A 10,580-nucleotide genomic window follows, 5' to 3' on the forward strand; every position below is an offset into this window, starting at 1 on the left:
TTTTTGAGTCTGCTGTATAAACTAATATAATAAACTCCTTCCAATTCACTCCTCTTACGTAAAACTGAGTTGAACTAGCCCCTTTTCCACAGGAAAATGCTAAATGGTCATCTCATCAAAATTACTAATTACCTAGTACATATGGAAAGTTAGTGGGATAGAGATGTGCCTTGGTGACTAATGCAAGATAAGTATTACCTATCGACTGCCTACCATAAAGGTGGTATACAAACACCCATATTTAGTTCCATTACGGTCAATAGAATTAAGTCTCAAGTGACATATGTAGCAAATAGCGATATTAATACTATCTCTTTTGTGCTGCTGCCCAAGGTTGACAGTCTGTCCTAATTTTTTCCTGGCTGGTTTGGATTGAACTGCTGAATACATATATTTTGGTATAAAATTTATAATTCACTTTACAATTTTCGATGTATAATTTTGATGCAATCATGAGATTTCTTGGCAAGATGTTCATGGGGTTGGACTCCCTCATTCTACCAATTTCAGTATTCAGTATACAGGACTAGTATAGGATTTAGTGTTTTAACACAAAGTAATTCAGGAGGAAGATATTTCCACTTGTTCTGCCTTAAGACAGTTCCCTCAAGCTCCCTTGCACTTTTTGGTCCTTCCCAAGATAAACTTTTTTGTTGCCATTGGTCATACTCACTTATATCAAAGTGTGAGTGAATGGTGTAGCAAATCCAAGTTAGCTTTTTGTGCACTTGTAGTGAATTGTAAAGAATTATCTGAGGTCAGAAACAACTAATGGAGGTGAGGATTTCCTAGCACAGAAGAGTATGGAGATCCTTGAACAATGATTTTGAATTCCAGAAAATCTTTTCAAAGTTTTTGTTGCTATTCCTCCTATATTGCCTCAAACTGCTTTATTGCCTGACCACTAGCCAATTTTCAGCCTTCATTGTTCCAGCTTCTCAGGAATAGATGTGACATTCCTCATTAATAAGGCATCAGTTTTTTTTGTACTTTTTAAATCAATAGTGACCGAAGACCTATTTAAAAGATTCATGTTTTATATTTTTATACAGATAAAGCATTATATTGGTAATATGTTTGGCCATGAGGATGTTGTACATACCAATCATAGGTACTTTTAGACCTATGATAAAATACATTCATTAGTGATGTGAATGGGTTTCAGGGGAGCCAAAAATAGAATGGTAAGAATGTGCGTTACAATGGATGACCTTATATGTGTAGTAATAATTTAGTGTTACAATCAATTTCATTATAATTAATTATAAAATCTAAAAGTTGATGCATTTGCCTAAAGATTTTTTAATAACTAAAACCCCATTTATTCCAATCAAATACGATAGCAGAAAACCATCTTAAACTAAACAGAAAGTAAAAAATCAAGTTCCAATTTTTAACACATTCTTGCATGCCAACATTATGATGGAGGATCTACACCATGAATAAAACAAAGAAAATTCCAATTCTCCTTTTACTATGGGCAGGTTTTTGCACCATGTATCACTGGACTAGTCAAGAAGCAAAGGCAGGTCATTTTAATTCATTCCACATAGCTAAAACTAGGCTGAATGGAATTTAAAATCAAGCAGTTCCAATACCACCAATAAGGGACCATGTATCATTATGTTACAGTTATTTGATATGTTTCTTGGAAATGTAATTGTAGAAAAGAGAGGATTGGTATTGGTTTATTATTGACACTTGTACCAAGGTACAGTGAAAAACTTGTCTTGCATACCGCTTGTACAGATCAATTCATTACACAGTGCATTGAGGTAGTACAGGGTAAAAAGAATAACAGAATACAGAGTAAATTGTCACAGCTACAGTGAAGAGCATTTCAGGTAGACAATAAGGTGCAAGGTCATAACAAGGTAAATTGTGAGGTCAAGTGTCCATCTCATTGTGTAGGGAACCGTTCAATAGTCTTATCACAGTGGGATAGAAGCTGTCCTTGAGCCTGATGGTATGTGCCCGCAGGCTTCTGTATCTTCTGCCTGATGGGAGAGGAGAGAAGAGGGAATGACCTAGGTGGGTGGGGTCTTTGATTATGCTGGCTGCTTCACCAAGGCAGCGAGCGGTATAGACAGAGTCCATGGAGGGGAGGCTGGTTTCCATGATGTACTGGGCTGTGCCCACAACTCTCTGCAGTTTCTTGCGGTCCTGGGCAAAGCAGTTGCCATACCAAGCCGTGATGCATCCAGATAGGATGCTTTCTATGGTGCATCGATAAAAGTTGCTGAGTGTCAGAGGGGACATGCCAAATTTCTTTAGCCTCCTAAGGAAGTAGAGGCGCTGGTGAGCTTTCTTGGCCATAGTGTCCACATGGTTGGACCAGGACAGGCTATTGGTGATGTTCACTCCAAGGAACTTGAAGCTCTCAACCTTCTCGACCTCAGCACCATTGATGTAGACAGGTGCATGTACACCGCCCCCTCTCACGAAGTCAATGACCAGCTCTGTTGTTTTGCTGACATTGAGGGAAAGGTTGTTGTCATGACATCATGTCACTAAGCTCTCTATGTATTCCATGCTGAGATGGGGTAGGTATGATGCACAATTACAGAGCCTTAAGTTGTATAAGATTTACATGGGCAGTTTGATACGCAAAGCATAGAATATTTAGTAACCTGTTTAATATGTATATTATTGTTAAGTAGACTTAACCTTTCAAGGTGTCCTGTCTTCTCAGTGTCTTTCTATGTCTAGAAGATGGTGTAGGTGTTAAGCTTAGCGGCTAATTTCTGCTACTCATGGTATTCTGTTGTTTCTCTGGTGAAAGAACTCTGGAGTTCAACACTGGGAAACATCTATTGCATTCACTTCTCCATTTCAAAGGCATCAAAGAGGGATCAAAAAGCAATACCACTGTGCTACATTCCCACCATTCTGTTTCATCCCTGCTCAAAGCATTTTTGTCCCTAAATTCTCAGTCATCAATTCTTCTTGCCTTTGCAGATGTTTTGAAAGCATTTTGAACCCCAGAAAAGATTCCAATGTTTTAGTCCCACTAGCAGCCATTTCCTTTTAAGTAATCAGATCCAGTTAAATTTGATCAGTATGCATCTTTAAGGACTGCATGTTTGTATAATTTCCTATCCTCATCCTCTCTGCAGGTATAGATGGTACAGATAAATTAATTGATGTTCTTAATCTAAGATTTAACACATACAATTTAACATTGCATAAGGTGGTAAAGGGAAAGACTGAAACCAGCAGCTGAAGGCACTCTTGTCAATGGGATCAAAAATTTGTCAATGCAAAGAACCAGATACTCCGCAAGTATCATATAGAATACATGGAAGGCATTTTGACTGTAAGAATCTATGAAGGTTCCCTCCCAGCATATCTATCAAAATGCAATCACCATAGACCTCTGTCACTGATTTGGGCAGGTTTTGCAGGTTTGGAGTTGCCTACCAATTTCAAAGGGAATGGCAGTATCTAGGCTACTTGAAGCAGTACATACAAAATGCTGGAGAAATTCAGCAGGTCAGGCGGCATCCATGGAGGGAGCACATGTTGAAGCACAACACTGGGCACCCATTGGCTATCTGCTCAAGTTGCTGGGGGTAATGTCAAGAACAGATGATTACCAGTGCTCACTCTCAGTAAGAGGGATAATTTAAGATGGTTTAAAACTAAAATGTATTCAGCAGATTGAGGTGCGTTCAATTTGCACTGATTACTTACATACAAATATTTTTCTTCATCATTTCCTTATCTCTGTTGTCAATTTCCAATCTACGATGATAAAGCTATTTAAATCTAACACTATTAAGAGATATTTTACAAAGGCACATTAAGCTGTGGAAAGGATTAAAGGATAAAAGATGCATGAAATTGAATGAAAAATTAAAGCTATTTGTCTTCAAAGATACTATGTGTATATGATGTACAAAAGACTTCCTGAGCTGTATTATTGAATACATAACAGCACAAATAGTTATTCAGTAAATGGCTTTTTAATATTTTCCTTAACTAGCAGTAAAATATTTTGTCTCAAACTGTGTGCTTCTCAATGCAAAAAGCAATTAACAACCTAAAATAAAGTACATTGCACCAAATATTATTCATAAACATGTTAAACAGTTAACCATCCAGAATATCCTACAGTTATAGCTTCTGGTATCTGATTACTAGTACTGAACTACTTTTCCTACTAGAGGGATAATTACTGGTTGGGAAATGTTAAGAATGGATCTGATGCTTTACCTGCTAACCAACAAGTTCCAGGTGGTCTAAAATCAACATAGCCACAAAGTACAATAAAACATGAGAAGGTTCAGGGCTAAAGTTCCAATTCTGAAGTGATTCTTAATCTACAAGTTGCTCCTCCTGCCTTACTTCTTCTAACCATATGAGGATATCCTTCCATTCCATTCCCCATCTTGTGCTTGTCTGGCTTTACCTAAATGATCCAAGTTATTATCTAAATCACTTTAGATGGTAGCACATTCCACATTCTCAGCACTCTCAATATATTGTGAAATTATCTATGACTATTTGTGACAAGTCATAAAATATCTAAAATTGTTATCATGAAAAGAACTAAATCAAGTAAAAAATGGTCTAAATGTTAGGAGGTGTTTCTTATTTTTTTAAATTATAGTTAAATAAAAAATATTTTATAAATGTATTACTAAATAACGTAAAGAAATAGCTCAGCAGGCACCATTTAATAGTGTTTTCTTATTTCTCTGTGTGGGCCTCACTGCAAATATTGGCACACTTTTGGGAACCTGTCCATATAGTCAGTGCCAGCTAATCAAAAGAACGATTTTTTCATTTGTACACAGTAACATAGAGAATATACTAATGTGTCAACAAATACAAAGATTTGAGACTCCAGTTTGAAGATCTGTCACTTAAAAGTGTAAATGGCAATATTCCCCAATATTTAAACAGCCTATAATAGTCTGTAACATTGAATAAATAAAAGTTTATGGAAGCTTGCAGCAGGTTTGCAACACCCACTCCTTGTGGCAGGTTTACCTACTATCAGCTAGCCTAACTTCACAACGGTTTTGCAATGTTATTTTCACTAACTGATGAATCTATGTGAAATGCTAGAGCTTGCAGTACAACACAGGAAACCACAAAGGTTGTAGAATATAAGATTGCTCATAACAATGGTTAGAAAGCCAGTACTTAGGTTTCGGATGTCATAGTTTGCGGAAGGACAGACTCAGGAAGGTAGAAAGCTCTATAATACGAGATCCAAATATCTATCTATATTTAAACATAGTGATGATACAGGGAAGTGCAAATATGTAGAAATTCATTTTGGAATTCAGAAGAAATAGGGAAGGAAATTTAGGAGTTATGATAAGTAGCATCAGTAAAGTAGAAAATACCTCAGGTTCCCATCTACAAAAGACAACTAGAAATAAAATTAGTTTTCTGTAATTTTCTAGCTTTCATTCAATAATTTCATCTGCATGAGTTTTGCAATCTTATGTTGTAGGTACTGCCTTTTATGTAATCTTTCCATCAATTCACCTCCTCTTACAGGGTTGAGCAAAGTTGTGCGTTTCTGTTACGTCACAAATTTATTACAAGCTTGTAATCAGCCACAGTTACCTTGCACAATTTTGTTCCAGTCCAAAAACACAATCACATAAGCCACAATTAAATCAGCACCTCCCTATTGATGAAGTAACATTTAAACTTGTCAGGATATAAACTGTTCAAAATAATACATTAGTAACCATATTTGACATTGTATTAATACATATTCTCTTTATCTTGAATAACAACTTCAAACATGATAAGTAATAATTTTTAAAATAACCAATAAATAAAAAATATTTTGAAAAGGTTTTATTACTGCATAAGTTTATCAATTTGCATCACCTTTATATGTTTTTCAAAATATTTATAGGAAGGTGCATAGATGACATAATTATGCACCAATTTAGTAAAAAAAAAATCAACTTTAGGCAGCACAGTCAGACACGAAAGTGTTACTTCCTCCATCCCAATAACCTTAGAAAACACATTTACACGGAAATGGACAAGTTGATGCCAAACATGAAATACAAGCATATCACATGGCTGCATAAGGATAGTAAGCCATCCCAAAAACACCCTAGTAAAATGACCTAAGTGCCCAAGTCCAGCTGCTTTTGTCTATGGCTACCCAAATGCTGAAATGTGCAAAACTACTGTTTGATTTATGCAGATGGATCCAAACTATCAACTTATTCCCATTGTAAAGCCTTTCCATTGTTCAAATAAGGTTAACAAGAGATTGCATAGTACATATTTGTGGTTGATATATACTTTCAGAATTTAACCTTGCTTTTGAATAGTGAGCAGGAGTATCATGTTACAAAGCTTCCTTCAATGGCCATAATGTCCCATCCACAGACATTTAATACTATGAAGATCTGGAGTTTAGATACAATTCCAAAATAACTTCTTTAATTTGAATTTCCCTGATATGGCACAGCATAAACAGGTCCTTAAGCAAACCATAGACAACGCTAGATATGATTCTAAACAGAGAACAGGCATTCTACATTAAAGGTTGCAAGTTCTTTGAACTAAGTTCTGATGGTAACCTGGGGTACAAATTTATAGCTGAAACAGTTTCTGATCTGCCTGCCACCTACCCAGGCTTCCACAATACCTCCAGAGCTTGAAGCCAAGGGGATTTTAGTTCCTGGGCCTCATTAATATGCTCTAGTACCTATCCCCTGTGGTTTATGGGAATGACATCACAGCTAGTGGGCTAGAGTTAACAATCAGATGGGGACTTTCAACATGCCACTACTCATAATGTGAAGGATGTGGCGATTACTAGTTAAGACCACATTCGGGTGGAAGATATAACCACAGTTGTGAAAGCACAGGTTTTCTTACAGGACCAGGAAGAGCACCCCTATTTCTCTCTTTAAAAAGTGAAAAGTAATGAATTTGCCAGGTCCTCCTATACCTGCCACCACCTTTCATTGATGGGTTTGAGACCACATGGACATTAATCTGGTTTTCAGTTAAAGTGTCTTGCTTGTCTCAATTACATTATTGGGCACAAATTGACCATTCAAGTTAGGTCCTACTCGTATGGATTGGTTGACTTTCAATGCCTGAACCAGAGACAACTTTCTTCTCGAGGAGGGTGTAAAATCTAGACTTGCTCAGGACAGGAATTCACAAGGATTATATCCAATCTGTCCTAATATATAATCCCAATGAAATTTAACAAAATATTGGCAGTTTCACAGCTTTTAGATTTACCAATATATACCCATAATGTCAAGGTGGATGGGGGCTATTCATTAATTTTTTTTTTGAAAGCCATTGTTTATTGCTAGTCTTCTGAATAGTATCTAGGGATCAGAGGGAGTCCTTTAGCAAAATATGTTATTTAAATATGTTTATGGAGTTAGTAGGGAGAATAATAGAGAAAGTAACTGAAAATGTTCATTAGGAACAGGAGAATTCCTACTTTAACAATACCATTTGGAGATTTAAGGATAATTTTCAACTAAAAAAGCCAACTTGTCAGGTGGGAAGTGGATATCCCTTGGCAAACCATATAACATCTGCATAATGACACATTTTAAATAATGTGCACGTGAGCAAACAGCCTGCCTCCCAGAAACAAGTAGAAGAATGGCAAAGATGCAAGTCCCATGCTGGTTCCAGGATTTCATGTGCAATATTCAGTACCAGGTAGTGAGCAGTTTAACCAATGATGTACATAGAAGGGCACAGCTGAGGGGCATTCATAAAACTTTCCAGAGACACATTGGACCCATGTCCCTTTACCTTAGATATGAACAAATCAGACTAAGAGACTGTTAACAAAATCACATCCCCAGTAAGGGGACATTTCAAAGTGATGCTTTTCTGCGATAGCTGATTTTTATCCACAGAGATACTTCAGGTTTTTAGTAAAAGAGGAAACTCAGACCAATCTGCAGCACAGATCAGTCCATCTAGAGTGTTCACTACTTCTTTTCATTCAACATTACCACTAGTGTTTAATAATCATTGCATGATTGCATTATACCACTCCACTACTGCCCTGGCTCGTTATGTGTTGTGTCAATGTGAGATGGTTCATCCCCAAAAAGGGACCTTCCCATTCACAGCATATTTAGGAAAGGCTTGAGCCCTGTTTATTATGGTCCTCGTGGCAATATCAAATCCTCCTCCCTTGTGTGATATCAGCTGTAATGTATAATATGTAATGAGAGACTGACATGGAAATGTATTATGTATTAATGTAGCGGAGTTCTCTGTAAATAAATGACAAAAGGTCTGTATTAAATATTACTTTATTTCGATTATAAAGTTGCAGCTTCTTCTCCTTGTTGTCTGTCACTGCAGGCAATGTATCATTACATACATGTAGTTTACATATTTCCAAAAAAATCCTACTTCTGAAAATAGGGCCTTCATGTGTATGGAGGAAATTTCTCAATAGTTTTTATTCTTGGTATCCTGCTCTCATACTTTCATGTTAGATCCATAAAATGATTGCCAGAAAGGCTTGAACATAGCTGTAGCAGATGTTTGATAAGGATGGTGAATCTTCATCAAAAAGTCTATGTAGGGTTTTCAAAACTACTTTGTTTGTCCCCCGAGAAGTACTGAAGAAACTAAATCATGCTGAATTAAAGATGTTATCAATAAACATTGTGTAGCAGCCATGCTCCTAAATACATCATCAATTGCTTCAAAGCTAACAAAGTGTTCTGTCTCCATTAAAACATTGGTCACGGTATTTATCCCCTCAAAAGCAGAAAATATTTTACATGCTCTTCTGGATCTAACGCTTACTGATTCTTAATTGAAATTAGGACCCCTATATACAACTAATGCAGGATTACAAAGCACCAGACTGAAATAGCTCATGCCATGTTCAGTGTTAATTTAGTTTTGGCTCATCCTCAGATGAATGTGATTTTACAATTCTCCAGTAACCCACATTTCAACTAAACCATCCAGAGGGCAGGATATTTGAAAGAGCTCAGTGCTCACCTGCTCAGTCATAGAGTCATACAGCACAGAAGCAGGTCCTTCAGCCCACCATGTCCATGCTGATCTTTTTCCCTGTCTATACAAATCACATTTGCTCACATTAGTACAGTATGCGTTGCCTACTTGTGACTTGTCTAAATGCCTCTTAAACATAGAAATTGCTTCTGATTCTACCACCTCCTCTAGCAGCATGTTCCAGATGTCAACCATTGTCTGTGTAAAAGAAAAACTTACCCCTCAGATTCCCTTTAAAGCTCCTTCCTCTCATCTTAATCCTCTGCCCTCTTGTTTTTGATACCCCTAACATGAGATAAAGATTTTGACCATCTACCCTATCTATGTCTCTCATAATCATATAATCTAGGAGAGTTACAGAGATCTCTTGGTTCTATATACTCCAGCTCAACCATTTCAATTCATGGGAATGTATGGGCTGATTAGCACAGAAAATTAAAAAGAATAGAGCTGTCTTGATGATCTCTTGCACCACACTGTGAGACCAGAGAGCCTGCACCTTCACTTAACTACAAAATGCTGCTTTGGAAAAGGAAATTTTAAAAAAATCAAAAATATTAAGATATTTACCCCATTTTACAAGTTACAATACTCTAAGTTCTTAACCTTCATAATTATTTTAATACAATCTTTACTTTAATGGATCCCTTAAAAATTAAAGTCTTCTTACTCTCATCACTTCCAATTTGACAGTATCATGTCTCTGGAATAATGAAAAACATGGGGAGATTCATTGGCAGTCTGCATTTTTCCAGTCTGGTAGCAATATACAAAATTTTAAAGGTGCTTCCCAAACCATTTGCTTTTATAAGTATTTGATACATTGGTATAACTTATGTCAAAATCAATCCTCACATCACACATGTGTATGGCAACCTGACAAAAATGGAATACAGCTCATCTCGCTTACCAGGGAAAAGATAAATTTATGAAAACGCCTCTTAGTTAGTGACACTGCTTCAATAAATTTACATACATTTTTTTCTTTTTTATGTGAACTATGCTTCAAAAAAAAGAAAAACAAGACTTTTTTTATATAGTGTCTAACACAATCTCAGTAAACCCAAGAGTGTTCTTTTAGCCAATTAGATACTTCTGAAACATCAAAACTGTTGTAACATAGGAAGTGCACCAAGCAATTTGTGCACAGCAAGCCCCAACAAGCAACAATGTGATAATGACTGACTAATCTCTGGGTGCCAATGCCTGAAGCCAGAATTCTAGGAGCAAATCCCTGCTCTTTTTCAAAATAGGTCATAGCATTTTTTAAATCTCCAACTGAATGAGTAGCGGTGTTCCCAATTTAACATTTCTTCTGCAAGATGACATCACCAGCAGTGCAGCACAGCTTCAATTTTGCACTGTACTACCAGCCTAAATCTTTACAGTCAAGTTTCAGGAGAGCGACCTCATTCCATTGAGGGGCACCACTCAGTCCAGCTGAAAGATTATTACCCTGCAACTGCAACAGATGTTCATGTTTTGTTCTTTTTAAAAATTGAATGAATAGATGAAATGATCTAATATTGTGGATAATGCATGACTTGGAAGATAACAGTGCAGAAAATGTT

The sequence above is a fragment of the Pristis pectinata genome, chromosome 8, assembly GCF_009764475.1.
Source record: "Pristis pectinata isolate sPriPec2 chromosome 8, sPriPec2.1.pri, whole genome shotgun sequence".
Taxonomy (NCBI): Eukaryota; Metazoa; Chordata; class Chondrichthyes; order Rhinopristiformes; family Pristidae; genus Pristis; species Pristis pectinata.